The sequence below is a fragment of the Oryctolagus cuniculus genome, chromosome 15, assembly GCF_051225735.1.
Source record: "Oryctolagus cuniculus isolate XC-2025 breed Fujian yellow rabbit chromosome 15, ASM5122573v1, whole genome shotgun sequence".
Classification (NCBI taxonomy): Eukaryota; Metazoa; Chordata; class Mammalia; order Lagomorpha; family Leporidae; genus Oryctolagus; species Oryctolagus cuniculus.
In genome coordinates this window covers 80,549,315-80,569,429 of record NC_142881.1, presented here as the reverse complement: position 1 = coordinate 80,569,429, position 20,115 = coordinate 80,549,315, and the positions used below count along the sequence as shown (strand labels likewise).

At 38.3% G+C, this 20,115-nt stretch overlaps 1 long non-coding RNA gene across 1 annotated transcript in view; it reads right to left on the bottom strand.

Moving 5' to 3' along the window:
- Positions 1–350: 350 nt before the first annotated feature.
- LOC149122098 (uncharacterized) overlaps positions 351–20,115 on the bottom strand; it is a 38,121-nt gene continuing 18,356 nt past the window's right edge. Inside the window, exons 2-4 of the long non-coding RNA XR_016221064.1 lie at positions 10,697–10,780; positions 6,911–6,997; positions 351–443 (exon numbers count right to left, since the gene is read on the bottom strand). This is a non-coding gene — a long non-coding RNA (uncharacterized LOC149122098). The remainder of the gene's footprint in view (positions 444–6,910; positions 6,998–10,696; positions 10,781–20,115) is intronic.

Below are 20,115 nucleotides of genomic sequence, written 5' to 3'. Positions count from 1 at the left end.
GCATGTTGTTGAGGTGCAACAGCTGCATATGGGACTTCTGTTTATTGTAGGGCTTCTACAAATATTACTCTCATAGATACATGCAATGACAGGAGAGAAGACATTCAAATAAAATGAGCTATGGTGTGCAGAATGGAAGTTATTAAAGGCACATTCACTTGTGCAGGACATACAAGTGAAGCTTTAGAAAGCAGCATATTCACATCTAAGAGACTAGAAAAACAACAACTTGCCTAAGAACAAAACTAAAAGCAATAAGCAGATTCAAAATTATTAGTGATTAAGAGTAAGAAGAGCAAACAAAACATCAAATAGCAAATGACAGGAGAGGAGGGTGAGAGCATTTGTTACTCACAGGAATTCTTCTCCAGGGAGTCTGGGTGTATTTGTCAGCGTAAGTGCAAAAAATCTTTAGATTTTTGGTGGCAGTTACACCGAGTTGCCTGAACAAAAACACACATTTTTACATTGGTTTCATTCTGCATACACACACAAAGTCATTAGGGGCTCTCTTAGGGGGTAAAAAAAAAAAAACAAACCAAGAAAAAAGTTACACATTACAAAATGGTTCTTAACTTTTATAGCAAATATCAGTCTTTACTCAGTAGTCTCTCATCTTATTCAGGGACTGGATTTGAGTCAACCAGTGAGAGCAGAATTTCAAACAGTCCAACTACCCTCGACAATCTCTTAAATTGTTTAAAAGCATATTATATAAAATTCACACAGTGTGTACTTATGTGCTAAAAATATATACAGTATTATGTGTATATATATATATATATAGTGATACACAGTATATAAAGAATACAAATGCAAATTTTATAGTTTTCTAAATGATTATACTGCTATGTAGTCATTATTGTACACTCTCCTTGAATGCATTTTTGATGGGAATCTACTTGCTACTAAATACCACCAATCCATAAGTCAGACTACCTATTCATATGTGCAATGTTGCCAAGTCTCTTTAATGATGTGTTCTCTTGGCCAGCGCTGCGGCTCAATAGGTTAATCCTCAGCCTGTGGTGCTGGCACACTGGGTTCTAGTCCCAGTCGGGGTGCTGGTTCTGTCCCAGTTGCTCCTCTTCCTGTCCAGCTCTCTGCTGTAGCCCGGGAAGGCCCTGCACCTGCATGGGAGACCAGGATAAGCACCTGGCTCCTCGCTTTGGATCAGCGCAGCACACCGGCTGCAGCGGCCATTGAGGGATGAACCAACGGAAAAGGAAGACCTTTCTCTCTGTCTATCTCACTGTCCAGTCTGCCTGTCAAAAAAAATGATGTGTTCTCTTTACTGGACAATAATTTTTTGAAGCATCTCTACCCTTTGACAAGACCACAAGACCGTCTGTCCCTCTCAATTCTCAAATGAATTCTCTATATGTGATGCCTCTCAAAGTATACTCAGTTATACAACACACAGTGTACATACTGTGTAAACTTTGGTGCTTTCAAATCATCATCAAATACAATGAAAAGATGGAAAATGAGAATTCACTGTTATGTAAAGCTGAAATGTAACCAAATTATTTGTTAAGCAACCCCATTGAAGGTAAATATACTTTCTCATAGAAAAACCTAAGAAATCCTTGATTACTACATCAAGTTGAAATTACACATTCGTATTTTAAAAATATTTACCAATATTAAAAATTTTCATAATTGTACTCATATTATTCCAATCTCCTATGGAAAATAAAATCCAATTATAAACAAAAATCTCTACATTACACAGTTTCCATCTTAAGCTGAAACCAAACTCACTACTACAAATGCAAGTCAACTAAGTCTCTTGGAATTCATTGTATTAGGACTTAATTTGTAACATATAGGGGAGGTATGTAAAGAGGAGAAGAAGTATAAAACACGGATCAGAATGCAGGTTCATGACTTATTGCATCCTGATTATGACAATTCCAGAGATAATATCCTTTTTGCTAACATGTGGAGAGTAATATTTGAGTTATACTAGACATTTGAATCTTCCATAATTGGAAAAACCTAGTTTTTAGTAACACTTCAATAGATGTAAACCAACTGCCCAAATCACTCCTTCTCCACCTGCTTTCTGTAATAGCTGACAGATTGTATTCACACGATATTCTTTGAGGAAGTACATTTTTCCTCTTGTTCCAAGGAAATAGATCTTGATTACTCTGAACCAATGTATGCTTAGGAAGGGATAAGGAACTCAAATGTAGCTAATAAAACAGGAGGAAAGTCTGAGGGATTTCTTAGAAATAGCATGTCCATTTTGAACACAAGTATTAAACAGATCTACTAGGGAAAATGGGTTCTGCACCCACCTTTGGGTATTACCCTGTGAGAATATGACACCTACAGCTAAAAAGACTTTCTACAAAGGAAGAGAAAGCCACAAGGATTCTAGAAAAGCCAATCTAGAACTTCAACCATTAACCAAATGACCAATAAGTAACCATGGAAATGGATGGGACCTATACACTTTCTTGTTATTTTAGTTTACAAATGTTCTTGTATCTTAAGTCACTTTTAGTTAGGGATTTAAAACATTCTAAGACATGCATTGATTTATGCTGGGTCATTTGGAACAAGCCATTAAATAAGAGTTAGTAATTATCCCACACCCCTGGGCCAGGCATTAGGCCATGGTTCATTTAACTCCCACAACCCTCTAGCATCAGTATTTTTATTATTTCCATTTACAGGAAAGGCTCAAGAGAGACTATATACCTTCCTTAAGAGAACACAGCTATGTTTCAAAAGCAAGATTAGAACCAAAGTCTAGCATGGGTTTTCAAAGATACTTCTAGCCTATTTAACCTGAGTTTCACTTTCTATGACTCCATAATTAAAATTATACACTAGTAATTTCACAAAATTATGCTGGTTTCAATGTACAAATACATCTAAATTATTATTTAATTAGTGTTCTGAGGAGAAAATAACAAGAATCCTTAGCATTTTGGAATAAGATTTGAATAGTCAAACCTCTCTACCTTTCAGTTAAATTCTCAGAGCATTGTAATATAATTTTATATCAGCTTGCATCACATAAACATGAATTCAACACTTTATACTGTCATTTTATTTTTCCAAAAGTTTGCATGCAAACATAGGTTACAGTTGAATGTATACCTTTCCCACCAAGACTACTCAATGGGCCATCAAAGAAGGAGGTACCTTTCTCTGAAGAGAGGAAAGAACTTCCATATTGATTATGGCCTTGTCTAAATAAGGTCGGAGTTTGTGAACTCAAGAGGCTTCCATAGCTTTGGAAGCTCATGACAAGAGCTTCGGGTGATTACAGACATTGTAAATAAGAGTGTCAATTGTTAAATCAACAACGGGAGTCACTGTACATTTGCTCCCCATGTAGGATCTCTGTCCTTAATGTGTTGTACTAAACAAATTAATGGTAAAATTACTAGTCAAACAGTACTTTATACTTTGTGTATCTGTGTGGGTGCAAACTGTTGAAATGTTTACTTAGTATGTACCAAGTTGATCTTGATGAAGAATGGGGTGGGAGAGGGAGAGGGAGTGGGAAATAGGATGGTTGCGGGTGGGAGGGAGGTTATGGGGGGAAAAATTCAAAGGTTGTACTTTTGAAATTTATATTTATTAAATAAAAGTTTAAAAAAAGAATGTATACCTTATAAATGACAAGAAAGTATAGAAGTATAGAACTGGAAGGAGAAAACTTTTAAATCATCAAGAAAACCTTTGCATTCTGGATAAAGCACTAAAGAGGTAACAGAATTTGCCAAAGTCATTAAAAAATTAATATTAGAGATAAGAAATGTCATCTGACTCCTATTAATGGCTTTTCTTGTGCCTTTTCCCCCATTTACAAAATGTAACCTAAAGATGTAAAGAAAGAAATTTTAAATAGAATGGCAATTTTATTTTTGATCATGTGAAAATGCTATTACATTTCGGCCAACGCCGTGGCTCACTAGGCTAATCCTCCACCTTGTGGCGCCGGCACACCGGGTTCTAGTCCCAGTCGGGGTGCCGGATTCTGTCCCGGTTGCCCCTCTTCCAGGCCAGCTCCCTGCTGTGGCCAGGGAGTGCAGTGGAGGATGGCCCAAGTGCTTGGGCCCTGCACCCCAAGGGAGACCAGGATAAGTACCTGGCTCCTGCCATCGGATCAGCGCAGTGCACCGGCTGCAGTGCTGGCTACGGCAGCCATTGGAGGGTGAACCAACGGCGAAGGTAAACCTTTCTCTCTGTCTCTCTCTCTCTCACTGTCCACTCTGCCTGTCAAAAAATAAAAAAAAAAATGCTATTACAAATCTCTACTTTCAATGGTTTATAACTTTTAAATTCTTCTGATTTGAACAAGTGATTTTCTAGAGTTTCAGAGGTAAACATTATACCTTTATAATCTTCCTGAATGACTTCCAATGCCCTACTGCAAAAAGGACATGTTTCTCCTTAAAACTCATTTAATCAGATGTCTGCTTCAGCACGTCACTGCTGTTAATGACTAGCAGTAAATCCTCTCCAGCCCTGTAAATCTATGGAGACAAACTGTACCAACATTAGTCTCTAGAATCAAGAACAGGAACTGCCAAGTTTCACAAAGTTTGCTGTGCATGTGAGGCCACAATTCCCCTTCAGTTTATTTAAATGAGCTCATTTTTCTGTTTTCTCTAATTTTTCATGTATCCTCCAAGACAGAGTCTTTCAACCTACTAGTAGTTACTTTAAAGCATGTCACAGGGTCCAGTGTTGTGGTGTAAGGGGTAAAGCTTCTGTGTGCAATGCTGGCATCCCATGTGAATACCAGTTCTTGTCCTGACTGCTCTACTTCCTATCCAGCTCCCTGGGATATGCCTGGGAATATGCCTGGAAAGATGGTCCAAGTGCTTGGGCCCATGCACCCACATGGGAGAACTAGATGAAGTTCCTGGCAACTGGCTTGGCTTCAGCATAGAGCAGCACTGGCTGTTGCAGCCATTTAGGGAGTGAACAAGTGGATGGAAGATTCTCTCTCTCTCTCTCTCTCTCTCTCTCTCTCTCTCTCTTTCCCTGCTCCCTTTTCTGTAACTCTGCCATTCAAATAAATTAATAAATCTTTAAAAGAAAAAACTATGTCACAAGGTTTATTACAATTTATCTAACTATAATTTTAAAAAGAATATCTAAGGGTTCATTTGTAGATGATAAAACATTCAATACTTCTGACTTCCTTCAGTTTATTCCTTATCTGCTACCTTAAACTTTTACAATTTATTCTAAATATATTCTCAAAAATAGCAACTCAAATTTTTTAAGTAAAAATTATTTTAATTTCAGAACTTAAAAGATTTCTAAATTCCAACATTCAAATGATATATAATTGCATCAGATAAAATAATGAGCAGTAAATTTTCTCCAATCAATGGTTCAGAGGTTTAGCCCACTTAATTTCTCTAAAGACAATTTCATTACACCACGTATTCATTTAAATCTTTGCTACCTATTCTTGAGTTATTTTCCAATTTCTCTCTCAAGTATTTGCAATGCATTAAGTAATTTTTAGACAGATAACTATGTGGCATACTTTTTAAGATGTTAAAGGACTGAAAATGTACTTTTGTTTATAGATAAAACTATCTGGAAATTAATTACGAGGATTATGACCTGTTTTTGAAGTGTACTAGACCTAACAATTTCTTGTGCTCTGTAATACATTTTTTGCAAAAGTTGAAGCTAACTTAATTTCCTAATTTACATATTTACTTTCTCCCTAAAAACTGGATTATTTCTTAGTTTATAGCTTTTTGTTTTGTTTTTGAGATGCAGAGAGACATAGAAAAATGGACACATAGAGGAAGCTTCCATCTACTGGTTCACTCCCCAAATGTGTGCAATGGCTGGGGATGGACTGGACCCACATTTGGGAGCTGGGAACACAATGAGGGTCTTCCACACAGGAGGCAGGACCCTAACTGAGCCATCTCTGCTGCCTCGCAGGGTATATACTGACAGGAAACTAAGTCCAGAATTGAATCATGGTGTTCCAGTGTAAGATGCAGGAGTCTTAACTGCTAGGCTAAACACCTGCTCCCTTGTCTTTACCACTGAGACATAAACATTAGGTCTTATTATTCCCCTTTTTAATTCTGTATCGGTAGGACTTCAATCTGAAATATTAGATGTTCTTCACTTGGACTCACATATTTTCTTTGTATTCTTAATCATAATAGCTGAAATAACTACATGGCCTCAGCAGCTCAGAGGGAGTATCATATATACTTTATGTTCTAAGTGAGATTAACCCCTCAAATGGCTGAATTGTTTCATTGTTCCAAGATATTTTTTGATGACTAATAAAGATCTTCTTGATGGTTATGATTTTTCTGATTTACGTTCTTTTTATCCTAGCTTTTTAAATTATTGCAAGCTTAACTAAATTAAATTCAAGACAGTATATATACTGTTTTTACATGGGATTAACATTGAATATTGTACAAAGATTCAGACAAACTCTAAGGGATCACTCAACATCACCCACAGGGAATAAATATTTGATAGCTATCCCGATGCCTAAGCCTGAATACTCAGTCTCATTTTGCTCACAGAGAAAGGAAATGTCCTGTTCTCAACTTCCCAGGATTTGTTTCTTTAACCTTATCTCTAAAGCAAAGTCGTCTACCCTGTATTAGTAAATGAACATATTTGGTAAATTTATAAATCCCCAAAACAGATGCCACTGAAAATGGAACAACAAAGAATTTTTAACACTGAACACTTAATATTTAGAATGAAGGTTACAGCACATACTTTTGTTAGAATGCATATAATCTACAAATAATGCAATAGTGAAAGTATGAGAGCCAAAAATAAAGTCAAACTTGAATTCTGGATCACAGTCTTATGAAAAGGATGTATTTCCCAGTTTGAAAAGTCTCCATTTTATATATTACACTATCATACTTACAAGCTGATGTTCTAATAGTTGGATTTTTTCATCTTTTTTCTTTCTTTCTTCTTTAAGTTGTTTAATTTCATTTAATTAATCTTCATTCTGAAATATTAAAAAAATTTAAGATAAGGCATTTAAAATACCTTATTAAAGAGCACTACATCAATGACAAAGACTAGAAAATGATCTATTTGTTCATTTAAGGGGAAAAATCTTTTATTAAAAAGAATGTCATAGGAGGCCGGTGTTGTGGTATAGTGTTTTAAGCCACTCCCTGCAATGCCAGCATCCCACATGGGTGCTGGTTCAAGTTCCGCTGCTTCACTTCCAATCCAGCTCCCCGATGATGTGCCCAGGAAAACAGCAGAGGAAGGACCAAGTGCTTGGGCCCTTGCACCATACAGAAGACCTGGATGGAGTTCCAGGCTTCTGAGTTCAGTCTGGCCCAGTTCCAGCCATTGCAGCCATCTGGAGAGTGAGCCATCTGATGAAGTTCTCTATCTCTGTCTCTCCCTCTCTCTCTCTCTGTAACTCTGCCTTTCAAATAAATAAATCTAAAGAAAGAATAAAACAAAATCATCATTTAATGGTCTAATGGAGTCTGACATGTAAACGATGAACAGCAACAGAAGTAAAGGCTAACATTCACTCAGTAATTATTGGGTGTTAGAAACTATGCACTTGAAAGTATTTAGGCACTTGATCTTAACTGTGTCACTTGAGGTATACACCACTATCTCCTTTTACACATGAGGAAACTGGGATCCTGGTCATAGAATCAATCTGTCACATACAGAACTGTAACTTTAGCTAACATTTCAAAGGATGCCTCTCAGAGAAAATGAAGGGCACAACAGACAGAGGAAATAGTATAATTAAAGACACAGTAGAATTTCATGGCTGGTTCAGCAATCAGCAAAGAGATAAATATGCCTGAAGAGTAATAAACGTGATGAGTTGACCATGAACCACTTTCCTGAACAGCGCTGCCTGAGTCAAAGAGAAAAAAATAGTCTGTCAAGTTCATCAACGAGAAATGCCCAATGCTGTGAAATGGAAACCTTTGTCAAGCTAAACAGGAATCTGGTCACCTTTACAAGTGTGAAGTATCATTACCCTACAGGCAGCCCATTTTGAGTACTTCTCTTCACTTATCCAGAACTTCTCTTCACTTATTCAGAATAGGAAGTAGTTTAAGCAAGGGATTAGATTTTTTATATATAGATGATACACCACATCTTTCCAGGCAGAGAAACATGCAAGCAAATAATGGCAATGGTGTAGTTACTAAGCAAAGTTATGTCATCTTCTCCAGACACACAGGGAATAACCTCAAAAAATGCAGTCTCTAAACAAAAGTTCAGAAACAGACATCCTACAAAGGTGTTAACATGTCAGAAAATATTTTAAAATGTTATGGACAGTATAATTGGGAAAGACAGCTTTTATATCACTAAAAAAAAGACCTGAAAGAGTTTAAGAATTCTAAAAATTCATAAATTAGACAAAAGATGGATTACAGATCATAAAAGACCCATTTTCAAGGATTTATCTAGAATATGTTTAAATTCTGTAGCAAACTTACTAAGAAATCATAAATGTATTTCTTATATAAAACTTTCATCATCTATACAATTAATTTTCTGATTAAAGCCTTGTAAAACCTATGCAAACATGACAAAAGTTTTATATCGCAATTCTACCAGAAGCTAGCTCAAACACCTAAGATCACTGTCAAGATTCCAACAAATAGTTCTCACAAACACATGTAATCTGAAAAATGCTCTATTTGACTTGTTTTAGAAAAACAAAATACTGGAAGCACTTATTTTACAGATATTAAATTGGAGGGGGGTTATCATTGTGATTAAGAAGATTAGAGAAAAAATGTAGCAACTCAATAGACAAAGCAACCAACCTTTCTAGACAAACATATGCCTATATGTATAAAATCACAAAAATATCTGCAATTCTGATTCAGTTATTCCACTTCTAGGAATCTATGCTGAAGAAATGATTCTAAGTGTGAAAAGATCAACAAGATACTACCTGAAAGTTTACAAGTTTACAACTGTCCCATAAGGGAACAAGTGAAACCCAATAGAGCAAACTGATGGAACACTACATAGCCAACATTCCTATAGTTGTGGATTCTACCCACGTTACAGAAATGGACTCAAAATATGAGATCAAAATACAATGTGGTAAGAATATTAATAGACAAAATTTACGCAGCACTTACTACATGCAGGCACTGCTGTAAGACTACACATAAAATTGGGCAGGGGAGGACATGTCAGGAAATGCGTGACTCCAGTGGGGTCTTAAAGGAATGAGCAGAAGGTTCTGAGGACGCAGCAGGAAGGGATTCTGAATGCTCTACAAAAATACAGAGGGGAAGACAAGCAGAGCACATCTGGGGAAATAGAAGCAGTGATGTGGTCACACAAAGGCTGGTGACGAGTGAGGCACAAGTAGGTTTGTGAACCAGGCAAGGGCCACACAGCACAGAGGGCTATAACGATGGGGCACAGACTTAGCCAGGGAGTGGTAGATTTACATTTCAGACAGCACTGACAGCATTTGGAGAACAAATTTGACAACAAAAGCAACAAAACTGGGCTAGGAACGTGTCATCAAAATACTCTATTATTCCAGATGACAGAAGGAATCTAACCGAAAAGAGTGATAACAGAGATGGAAGTGGGGAAATCAAAGTGTGGAGATTTTGACAATTCACGGCATGAGAGAGAAAGGCACAGAGGAGCAGTCAAGACACTCCTATTTACTACTTTAGGGACACGGTGAAAAACTGTGCCACCAAAAGAAATGGCAAGTACAGGAGGACACAGATGTTCAAAGAGGAATATGTGTGAGTTTTAAATACATTGTTGGAGGTAGCTGCAGGTAGTGTAGGAATATGTCTAGTGGGCAGATGGATCACCAAGTAAGAAAGAAAGAAAATTTATATGTTATCAGGTATATATGTCACATGTGAAATCATGACAGTAAAAATTACAGAGGAATGAAATAAAGTTATAAACTTAATATTCAAAGGCAGGAGAAATCTACATAAGAAACACAGGGAAAACATGAGCCTAATAAAGTTAATCTAATTTTTAGTATTTTCTAGTATCTTTCAACATTGTGATAAATGAGATACACAGTGAAACTTAATTGCCACTTTAATTTTTCTTGGAAGCTGTATGTAAAAATTGTAAAAAGTGATGATTTTTGGAAAAGGATTCTGAATCAATACTAATTATCCAACAGATAAATTCAAATTAAACAACACAGGGATTTTAACTTAACAAAGTAGCAAAAGTTAAGGGCAAGTCTCAAGAAAGCAAATTTCAGGGCTGGTGCTGTAGTACATCAGGTTAACAGCACTGCCTGTAGTACTGGCATCCCCCTATGGGTGCAGGTTCAAGTCCTGGCTGCTGTACTTCTGATCCAGCTCCCTAATACACCTGGGAAGGCAGTAAAAACAGTGCAAGTACTTGGGCCATTCCCACTCACATGGGAGACCTGGATGAAGCTCCTAGTCCAGTCCTGGCTGAAGAGGCCATTTGGGGAGTGAACCAGGAGATGGAAGTCTTGCTCTCCCCCTCTCTAACTCTGCCTTTTAAATAAATAAATACATCTTTTAAAAAATGCAAATCCCTAAGTTTTTATATGTACACTTGAAATACTCCAGAAAGTAAATCTCTAAATTTTCAACATCCTTATTATTAAACACTTTCATTGTTATAGCTTTATTATTTTAATATTCAAAACATTTGAAATATTTAGCCTGATTACCTTACATATTTGATCACCATCTTCTGGTTCTGGACTGGATGGCAATTATAGTTGAATGTCATGTAATGAACCACTTCCATCATGCTGTCAGAAAGAAGGGAGAAAAACACCCCATTAGTACCCTAACTACAGACACTCGGTTCAACCTGAATTTTCCCAAACTAAATGCTAGCATGGCAAAGAACAAATAGGATATAAGAAGTTATTACTCTCCTTTTCATCTCTGTGCTGGCAGAAGGAAATGTGGAAGAAGGAAAAGGAAGTTGGGAGAAGATGAACCTGTGAGAATAAGTAACAGACACAGTGTAAATGAATGAGGGAGACACTCACTGAATGACTGGGAAAAGGAATATGGAAAATTTCAAAGAATTTTAAGACTTTCACAGCTAAGAAAAATATAAATTAAAAACTGAATCTGCTTTGGTTTAGGTGTTTTGAGTGTAACAGAGTCTGAAACAGTCATATTAAATAATACACCAGGCTGGGCCACAAAATCCCTTGACTAAAATACTAGATACGTGAGAACACCCTTTTCAGGATCTGTTTATGTCAAGTCTGAGAACAGACATGGTGCTAGAAATCAGAAGAGCGGCTGATGTAGGGAGGGGGGGACATGAGGGAACTTACCAGGAAGCTGGAAATGTTCTGTCTGCACTGACTGGTGAGCACATAAACCACATCATGGACATTTCAGGGTCTACATTTAAGACTGGTACATCTGGGGCATGCGCTCAGCCTAGCAGTTATGCTATTAGTTAAAATGCCTGCATCCCATATTTGAGTACCTGAGTTTGATAACCAAACTTCTGGGGCAGGCAACAGTAATGTCTCAACTGATTAGTTCCTGCCACCCCCATGAGAGACAGGGACTGAATTACCAACTCTGAGCTTTGGCCCCAGCTTAGGCCATTGTGGACAGTTGGGGAACAACACAGACAAAAACTCTCTCACTTTCTCTCTCTCCCCCTCTCTTTTCCTCTCTGCCTCTCAAATGAATGCAAAAGACTGGTACACCTGGCACTGGACAGCAGGAACTCCACAGAATCACAGACAATGCAAACATGCACTGCTTTGCATTAGTTTTAGGAAGTATATAACAGAACAGGAAAAATGAAAAATCAGTCTTAGAGGTGGAAGAAAAGAAAAAAGGGGCCCAACACAACAGAAGATAACAGGAAAACGGTCAACCACCAGGACTCAGGAAAGTGATTCCATGAACCTGTATGGCGATTCCAGGGGCCACAGCTGAGCAGCACTTACTTGCTGCTAAATAGCACTGCAAAGACTGAAAAATAAATGATGACCAATGACCAGGTCGGAAACCAGCCTCTGGCAGGAACACACTCGAAACAGATCTGAACAGCACGGCACAGCAAGGCTTTGGAAGCAGAAGTGCCACTGAAAACACAATCCAAAGGCAGCTGGTTAAACCTAGCGGTCTGAAACTCAGTATTCTCCACAGGTTTTAAACAAGATCTAGAATCTCATAACACTGTTCAAGTGTTTAAGACACGATTCAAACTTACTCAACACCTAGGGAGAAACCTCAATTCACCCACAGCAGACACCAATGGAAAAATGACACAGAAGTTAGTTAATAGGAAAAGATTTTAAGAGAATGCACCAAAAAAATCTCCAAAAAGTAAGGGCAAACACCTGAGGTGGAGGGGAGAGTCTTATCAAGGAAAAGCACATTTAAAGAAAAATGAAGGCTGGCATCACAGCTCAATAGGCTAATCCTCCGCCTTGCGGCGCCGGCACACCGGGTTCTAGTCCCGGTCGGGGCACCGGATTCTTTCCTTGTTGCCACTCTTCCAGGCCAGCTCTCTGCTGTGGCCCGGGAGTGCAGTGGAGGATGGCCCAAGTGCTTGGGCCCTGCACCCCATGGGAGACCAGGAGAAGCACCTGGCTCCTGCCTTCAGATCAGCGCAGCGTGCCAGCCACGGCACCCATTGGAGGATGAACCAATGGCAAAGGAAGACCTTTCTCTCTGTCTCTCTCTCTCACTGTCCACTCCGCCTGTAAAAAAAAAAAAAAAAAAAAAAAGGCAGAATGAAATGGAAATTTTAGAACTGGAAAGATTCAATAACCACAATTTTTAAAAACATGAGATCAATCTAAATACCAATATTTGAGATAATAGGTTTAACTTGGCCACAGATCAACAGAAACCAATCAATCTGAATGATAAACAGAAAAAAGATTGATGAAAAGAAAAGAAATTAACATAGTCCATTCAAGGATCTGTGGGACAATTAATAGATTTTACTTTTTTGTCATTAAAGTCACAGAAGGAAGGGTGTAGGGCAGAAAAGATATTTGAATAAATAAAACTGAACTTATCCCAAATTTGGTAAAAGACATGAACCTACAGATTTAAGAAACTCGATTTAAAAGAACAGAAAAAGGGCAGGCTGGGGCTGGCATTTGGCACAGCAATTAAGACACTGCTCAGAACACCTGCATCCCATAGATGAGTACCTGGGTTCAAGTCCCAGCTTGGCTTCTAATTCCAAGTTGCTGCAAATGCCCACTCTGAGAGGCAGCAGGTGTTGGCTCAAGTACTTGGACCCCTGGCACCCACATGGGAGACCTGGACTGAGTTCCTGACTCCTGGCTCTCTGGTTCTGGCCTGACCCAGTACCAGCGGTTGCAGTCACTTGGGAAATCAAACAGTAGATGGATGATCTCTGTCTCTGTCTCTGCCTGTCCAATAAAAATATATGTCCATATCCATATCAGAGCAAGTAAGTTTTTGTTCTGGCTCCACCCTCAATTTCAGGTTTTCACTCTTGCACAACCTAAAAGGCAGCAGGTGATTGGTTGAAGTGGTTGGGTCTTGCCCCCAACATGGGAGAACTGAGCATGAACTAGTAGATGGGAGAACTCTGTATGTCTGTCTGTCTCTCTTTCTGTCTCTGCTTTTCAAATAAACTTTTAAAAAAAGAAAATAAATGTGCTCTCCAAATATAAGGCAAGTTTAACTAAAAATCAGTAACAGAAGGATAATCTCTAACCATTTGAAAAGTAAACAGCTCTAAATTATCCATGGATAAATGTCAAAGTGAGTAAGAAAATATTTTGAACTGCAGGAAAATGAAGACATCATGTTTGTAAATTTGTGGGATGCAACAGTGCTTAGAGGCAAAATTGTGGTACAGATGGCTTCCATTGAAACAAAAGTCAAATCAGTAACTGGTGCAAAGTAAAGCTAGAAAAAACAGAAAGAAAACAATGCAGTGGAAATTAATTAAAAATAGAGAAATCAATGAAACTAATAAATATTCCTGTGAAAAACTGCCAAAAGGCAAAAAAAGATGGAAGGTTTATTTTTCTTAGAATTGCTAGAATTATACCACCTAATTGGATGCAAAAAGATACAGAATGTTTCAACAACTTCCAGTGTAAAAATAGTTTTCAGTAGTTTCAGTGTCAAAAAGAAAAAAAAAGATGGAAAGTACAAATCAAGACATATACCAGGAATGAAAGCAGGAATATTACTACTGACATTTAAGATGGTAAGAGTAAATAAGGTAGTAATACTGTTAATGGCTCCATGTATACAAATTTGACAACTTATATAAAATGGAGAAATTCCTTAATAACCATAAACTCTCCAAACTCTTCAAAAATGAAGTAGATGACCTAAGCAAACCTATTGACTACTAATGAAAATGAATCCATAATTTAAAACTTCCCATGAAACAAATACCTAAGGCTTTAGATATTTTATCAGCAAGTTCTTCCAACATTTAAAGGATCAACATGTATCAGTTTGATACATTCTCTTAAAGAAAATAAAAATCAACCCAATTAAATTAGAAATTAATTAAATCAAATAAGACTAGCATTATCCTGATCTTAACAAATATAGAAAAGACCACAGCTTAACATCCCTCACAAAGATACAAAAGTCCTTAATAAATGTATCTGAGACTCAATTTCATCAATATATAAAAATGAAACATCCTCAACAAATGAGGTTGATCCTAGAAAAGCAAGGCTCGTTCAGTGGTCAAAAAGCAATATAATTTACCACATCAAGAAATAAAACATAATTATCTCAATAGATACTGATGAAGTTCCTAACAAAATTCAACATCTAGTCATGATATAAATATGATTGATAATAAACAGATAATGGCTCAAGGACTCGGGTTCCTGCCTCCCATATGAGAGACTCAGCTTGAGTTTACTTAGCTTGAGTTTCACGCTCCTGGCTTCAGTCTGACCCACTCCTACTGTTGTGAGCACTTGAGGAGTAAACTAGGAGATGGAAGATGGGTACCTGTCTCTCTCTCTGTCTCCAATAAAGTGAAATTAAACTTAAAATAACAAAGCTAAAAAAAAACTACTCTAGCATCATATTTAATGGTAAAAGACAATATTCTACCTCTAAGACTAGGAACAAGATACTCCTATTCAGTAGTTACTGGAGTTTCTAGTCACCATAACAGCAAGGCAAGTAAAAATAAAAGACAAATAGGAAAAAACAAAGAAAACTGTTTTCACTCAGATGCTAAAATTTTTGGTGCAGATAATCCCAAAGTATAAAACTACTAGAATCAATACAGATATCCATCAACTGATGACTGGATAAAGAAAATGTGATATGTGTGTGTGTGTGTGTGTGTGTGTGTACACTATGAAATGGTGCTCAGCCATAAAAAAGAATGAGATCCTGCCTTTCACAACAGAATGGATGCAACTAGAAACCATCATGCTTAGTGAACTAAGCCAGTCCGAAAAAGACAAATATCATGTTTTCTCTGATATGTGGCTGTTAATATAGAATATCAAAAATTTATAGGAATGAAACAAACATCTTGTGATATGATTGTTGCTTTTAGTCCTTGTTTATACTATTGTAGAACTCTGGTCTTCCTATTTTTTACTTGTTGAATATTATGGTTAGTGTGAATTAAGCCTATGACTACAGAGTGGATTGAAAGCATGCATCTGCAAAGATTAAAGAAAAAAATAAAGGAAGGAGGGGACTGATGGAGGGAAAAGTGGAGGGAGGGAAGTATGTTTACCTTCTTAGAACTGTACCTATGTAATACATAACATCTATTCTCTTTATATTAACAAAAAGAATTTTAAACTACTAGAATACATGAGGTTAAGAAAGTCAAAGGATATGAGAGCAATATACAAAAATCAACTACTGGTGGTGAGCATTGTGGTGTAGCAGGTAAAGCCTCCACCTGCTATGCTGGTGTCCCACATGGGTGGTGGTTTGAGTCCTGGCTGCTCCACTTCCAATCTGGCTCCCTGCTAATGTGCCTGGGAAAGCAGCGGAAGGTGGTCTAAGTCCTTGGGCCCCTGTACCCACATGGGAGACCAGGAAGAAGCTCCCAACTCCTGGCTTCAGACTGGCCTAGCTCCAGCTGTTGTGGCCATTTGGGGAGTGAACTGGTGGAAGCTCTCTACCTTCCCCATTTCCCTCCATCTCTCTGTAAACTCTGCCTTTCAAATAAACAAATGAATTTTAAAAATCGACTTTTTTTTTTCTCATTAAACTTTGTTTTAATGGGTCTCAAAATTCTGTGACAGATTTTTGGTCAAGTTGTTTCCATTAAAAAGTACTGATTTTAAAAACTAATAACTTAAAACTGCCACGCACAAAAAAAATGGTCCACAAAACATTCTCCTTTCCTTCTGAAGGTTTTACGATGCATTGTTATCATTAACCAGTCTTTTACTATTAAACTTAAATGGCCAATTGAGACAAACAGTTCTGAGACCGTTCTTCCACCACTGATTAAGACTGGGGCGGCAGGTATTAGGGGTAATATTCATTTAGCCTTCTGAGCTTTCTGGGCAGACTTGGTGACCTTGCCAGCTCCAGCAGCCTTCTTGTCCACTGCTTTGATCACACCCACAGCAACCGTCTGTCTCATATCATGGACAGCGAAACGACCCAGAGGAGGATAGTCAGAGAAGCTCTCAACACACATGGGCTTGCCGGGAACCATATCAACAATGGCAGCATCACCAGATTTCAAGAATTTAGGGCCATCTTCCAACTTCTTTCCAGAACGACGATCAATCTTTTCCTTCAGCTCAGCAAATCAACTATTTTTGTGACAAGGAACTACTGGAAATTAATTTTTAAAAGCTGCCATTTTTAATAATCCAAAGTACAAACAATATATATATATGTATATATATTTATACATACACATGCATATATATGAAAGAAATCAGAAGGAATTAAATGGAGAGCTATCCTTTTCTTCACAACTGTGAATCTCAATAACAATGGATTCAAAGGCTCACTATTGTTGGAGACAACTCCTAAATTCCACTACAGATTCCAACAGCATTTTCTTTTTGTAGAAACAAAAAATTACTTCTAAAATTTAATATATTTTTATTTTTAACTGACATGTAGTAATCATACATATTTTTGGGGTACAATGTGACATTGCTATGAGTGCATAAATGTGTATAATATGATCAGAGTAATTGGCATACCTATTACCTCATTTCTTTGTGTAAGTCCCAGCTCAAATAGGGGAAAAACTATTTCTATCAAAGCACAAGAGTTTTAAGGATTGTGAATATAATCATTAACTGAATTGATTAATAAAACCACCCTCCCAAATAACGTTGACATTGAGCACTGACTGTGCTGTCTATTAAACCTGGACTAAGATAAAAGTGTCCAATCACATCAAAATTACTGAACAGTTTGAGAAATGCTTCTTTAAGCATTAGGGTGAAAAAAAAATCATGAAATGGGAAAGCAAAGATTCTCTTTTTAAAGATTACTGAAGAAATAATTTCATGCATGCAATTTTTATGCTTCACATGACACGAAGGAGCCAACATTTATCCAGTGCCAGGCACTGTATAAACATTTTGCATAAATATTTTTAATAAATGCACAGAAGCAAAAATCACATGAAAAATTTCACACCAACTGAAAAAAAGTTCAGTTTTCTGATTTTCCAAGTATTCTAGGCATCTTTACTGAGTAAAGCATCTTAGCAATTTCTAGGACTTTTACTCTTTGAATTCTAAACGCAATTAGAATGCTAACACATTCATTAATATTAAAGATGGAAAAACCTTCCTCTAGTCTAAGGACAGTAGAGGACTACTGTCAGAAAACCACTTTACACTCTTCTTTTTCAACATAGAATTAAGGCATTCTTTTGTTCTAATGATGTAACTTCCACGCATTAACTTGTCGGAAAACCCTGTAACAAACTCCCTCTTACCCAAGTGGTTCTTCCATTAGTTTGCAAAAACTGAGATCTTCCTATGAGTTCCAGAGCAGCTGCAATGGACATGGACAGTTGAGATGACTAACAAAGCAGTCTGGCAGTGTGGCCCAATCCCTGCTGACAAGCATCATCAGTGATGTCCACAAAGCTGCCTTGTGTTTCAGAGAGACCACACAACCACTAGAGGCCTCACAGCAAAGGGAGCAGAGCGAGAAGAGAGAGGTCTTCTTTTCCTTTTCTAAAGGTTTTTTTTTCTTTTTTTAAAATTTATTTATTTTTAAAGGCAGAGTTACAGAGAGGCAGAGAGAGAGAGAGAGAGACAGACAGACAGAAAGAGACAGAGAGAGAGAGTCTTCCATCCACTCACTGGTTCACTCCCCAAATAGCTGCAATGGCCTGTGCTTGGTCCATCTGAAGCCAGGAGCTAGGAGCTTCTTTCATTGTGATTTTTTAAAAAGATTTATTTTATTTATTTGACAGACAGAGTTACAGAGAGAGGTAGAGACAGAGAGAGAGGTCTTCCATCTGCTGGTTCACTCCCCAGATGGCTGCAATGGCCAGAGCTGCGCCAATCTGAAGCCAGGAACCTCTGAGTCTCCCAAGTGGGTGCAGGGGCCCAAGGACTTGAGCCATCCTCTACTGCTATCCCAGGCCATAGCAGAGAGCTGGATTGGAAGAGGAGCAGCCGGGACTAGAACCGGCACCCATATGGGATTCTGGTGCTTCAGACCAGGGCTTTAACCTGCTGTGCCACAGTGCAGGCCCCTCATTGTGATTTTGATTTGCATTTCCATCATGGCTAGTGATATTCAGCATTTTTTTCATATATTTGCTAGTCATTGGAACTTCTTCTTCTATCCTTTTTATAAAGCTCTAAAAATATATTCTTTCTTTCTCTGCAGGTATTACAGAATTCTGATGTGGAGTTCATTTTCTCTCAGCAGACTAAAGCTGCCTTTCCACCAGCATCAGGCTTCCATTGTTTTGCCTGCAAAGCCAGGTGTCAGACATATCATTTTGATATGGATGAATAATCACAACACATCATACCACATACATTCAAGAATGTGAACGAAAATTCAAATTTTGAGTATTATTATTTACCTATGGGATTTTAAATCTAGTGAGTCAAGCTACATTTAAGAGGATTTTAAAAATCCAGACTTTTATATCATACAGCCTGATTTTTTTTTTTTTTTGACAGGCAGAGTGGACAGTGAGAGAGAGAGAAAGGTCTTCCTTTTGCCGTTGGTTCACCCTCCAATGGCCGCCGCGGCTGGCGCACCGCACTGATCCGATGGCAGGAGCCAGGAGCCAGGTGCTTTTTCCTGGTCTCCCATGGGGTGCAGGGCCCAAGCATCTGGGCCATCCTCCACTGCACTCCCTGGCCACAGCAGAGAGCTGGCCTGGAAGAGGGGCAACCGGGAAAGAATCCGGCGCCCCGACCGGGACTAGAACCCGGTGTGCCGGCGCCGCTAGGCGGAGGATTAGCCTAGTGAGCCGCGGCGCCAGCCCATACAGCCTGATTTTCAATAAGCACTTCAGAGAAGAGGTGATCACAATAGTAGGGCAAAGGAATTTTAGAGCAAAATCCAAAAATATCCACGTGGCATTCAAACTGATTAGAATGTTGTTAATTAAACCTAAATATTTAGTTTGTACATATGTGAATCTAGACTCATTTTCTTGATGCTTGTTTTCAGTTGGTTGGTTGGCTGTGTGGTTTCTGTTGTGGTGCTGGGCTTTTTTTTGTTTTTAGATTTTTTTTTTTTTTGGTCACTTACCAGGAAGTTTTTTTTCACCCCCACAGGCAGAGTGGATAGTGAGAGAGAGAGACAGAGAGAAAGGTCTTTCTTTTCCGTTGGTTCACCCTCCAATGGCCGCCGCACCACGCTGATCCAAAGGCAGGAGCCAGGTGCTTCTCCTGGTCTCCCATGGGGTGCAGGGCCCAAGCACTTGGGCCATCCTCCACTGACTTCCAGGGCCACAGCAGAGAGCTGGCCTGGAAGAGGGGCAACAAGGAAAGAATCCGGTGACCCGACCGGGACTAGAACCCGGTGTGCCGGCGCTGACAAGGTGGAGGATTAGCCTACTGAGCCACGGCGCTGGCCGCCTACCCATTCCTTATACTTTCCCTTTAGAGGCATAATTATAACCAGCTCCATCTATCTTCGACAAACAGAC